Below are 2,828 nucleotides of genomic sequence, written 5' to 3' on the forward strand. Positions count from 1 at the left end.
TCGGCGGTTTCGTCCAATTCGACGACGTTAAAATCGTCGAGATAGCTCTGCATGATGCACCCGAACGAGCAACATGGCACATTAGCATGCAGATCCTCAAGTATCCGCTCACTGAGGAGGTCGACCCAAACGGGAACACCTTGTGGGTAAACCGACCGTCGCGTGGATCTCGCACGACGACAGTCGTATAAAGCCGGTCGTCCCTCTTGAGAGGGACTTGCCGGTACGCGTCGCGGTGGTCCCTCTTCCACACTCGAAGAGGTGGAGCTTCCCCCAGAGCTCGCCAAATCGATCGAACTACATCAAGCGTGATGTCCAACTCTGGCAATCTCACCTTGTGCTCCACGATTATACACCGATTCACCGACGACGTCTTATAGTTGTCGCATGGCCGCCGTTTTCCGGGTTGTATAACCACACGTCGTTCGATCACGCCGTAACATGGCCATTCTGCGACCTCATCCAGCTCGTAAGGCCCATCCATCCTCCCTCTACCCACATCCTCCATCGCTTGATCCCACAAAACTTCGTCATCCTCGGTGGCTCTCTTGACGTCTCTCTGGAACCTTCGTAGTCGACTGCGACTGTGCTCTACGAAATCTACCTTACTGACAACACCTCGAGTGTCTTTCTTAGTCATCGGGGCAACATTAGCTGCCGCTTGGATATCGCCAACGAATGCCAACGCTCCTTTCTCGATGAGCTCCTTCAACAAGGTGTTCTACTGGAACACCTGCGCTTAGAGTGGGGAACAGTTCCAGCTGGCTAGCCACTTCATTCACACGATCCATGACATGTCGACGTTGGGACACTATGGCAGCTCGATGACGAGCCACAGCTTCGATCGCCTTCTCCAGCGTCGTTGGTAACTGGCTAGTTTCGACTTCAGGATATTGTATATTTCGAGCAAGGATTAAATGTGTGCGGGGAGTGCAACCAGGGGGATAATCTTCTTCGGCTCTCAATTTTGTGCGGTAAGCTCGCCCACTACGGTATTAGTGGACGTCTTCTGGACTAAGATCCTATCTCGCCACACCTTCGATCACTGGCACTTGTATTCCTCCTAATTCTATAACTTCTCATCGATCTCCAGGCTTGGCTGCTCCTTGGGTGTCCTTTCCTCCTTTAAACGACTCGCGTCTCTCCGCTCGCTCGACCACCTTCGATCGGCGGCATCTACGCCTACGTTTTCTTCGTGGAGGTTGAGTTCTAGGATCTTGCTCGTATTCCATTCGAGACCTATAAAGTAGATGGTTTAAACTCCTTTGACACACGTGGGTGCCGTGACGGCGTCACGACGACGTCGGGTCACGCGTGCGCCTCAAGCGTCTCCGCGTGACGTCAGCGAGTTACTGTGACGTCCCCTGAACTTCCCTGGGACGGATTGGCATTCCTTTCAGCGGTTGTCCTACACTCCCCGCACTCCATTTATCCATAACTCTGGTTGATGACTTCCTTTCCAAGTGGGTCAGCCTTAATGCTGACGACTTCGGCTAGTACACTATCTACTTCGCATCAAGATGGCGCTGCCGTTCCGTCCTCCTCGTTGTCGTCTCCATCTCTTTCATCCCGAGCACTGGAGAGGCTTACCGCTCTCGAAGCCATCCCGACAGTAAGTGCCACCATCCATAATCAGCTGATCAAAGCTAACATCACCACTGACCACATGGCATGTGGCACATGCTCGCTCGAGTTACATCTGTCGATGCTGAAGCCTTACTTCCCGGCGCTCGTTACGTTGGAGAGCGGTTGCTACTAGTAGCTCTTGCTGAGGAGCTTCGTCCGCCGACTCCGACCGTACCTGACAATTCCGATAGAGGTACGCCTCCGGAACTGGCACCGCTCTTCGATATGCCACGGTCCCTGACTGAGCGAGGCCTCACAGGTCCAGACGCCCGACTTTTGCCACCATCTTCGGTCCTTGATTCGCTTCTTCGTAACAAGTCCGGCCCCCTCGTTGCTCTCCTGGAATCACCTATGCATCAGTTCGTGGATATGAAGGATCGTCCTTCATTGGCTAGTATCGCTCTCAAAGATGATCGGTTATCTAAATCTGCTGACCGCGATACCTCGTACCTTCGGTTAGATCATTTCTCAGTAGCTCTTCTTTGTTGAGCTTGCACTTCGCTCCTCATGTCTCCGTTTCACTTGTCTGCCATATTCAACCACGTAGCAGCATGTCTACGTTACGTCGATATATATGGCCCGCTTACCGCCCAATGCTACGATAAAGCTCGTCGTCGCAGTGCTGCACTGGCTCTCCGCTTGGGTGTGTCTCCAGATGACCAGTCATTGCTCACCGCAGATAGTAACCTTGCGTCCGACTCTCGCAACGTTATCGATCATGCTCTAGCTCAGCGTACTAGAGGTCAAAGTAGACGTGACGTAAGGTCGACGCCTCGTACTCGAGAGAACCCGCATAGATCAGCTCCGTATTCATCTGGGTTGCGTAGAGCGCCTGATCAAGCGGGATCTGGCTCAGCAATGTCTTCCGGCAAATCTCGGGGTTCATCGGCTGCCGCACCATCTACGAAAAGCTGATATGCGCTCAGCGCAGAACGTCATCGGTCTATCATTTTCCGCCGCTCCACATGTCCTATCGGGGGGGTATCACGATGGGGTACACCCGGTTTCCTTTGTTTCTGTCTTCCATTTCATCTCTCCTTGGTGGAGTCGAGCCCGATTTTTCTCTATTCTATACTCGTGTTTTTAATTCCAATTTTCTTCTGTTTCCTATGGGCTTACCATAACAAGTCACAGAAACCTGGGGTTCATCGCAACAAAACTTCGGTCTCTGAAGCACTTTCAGTGAAAGTGCTACGCACTTC

The sequence above is a fragment of the Perkinsus marinus genome (assembly GCF_000006405.1).
Source record: "Perkinsus marinus ATCC 50983 genomic scaffold scf_1104296953534, whole genome shotgun sequence".
Taxonomy (NCBI): Eukaryota; Perkinsozoa; order Perkinsida; family Perkinsidae; genus Perkinsus; species Perkinsus marinus.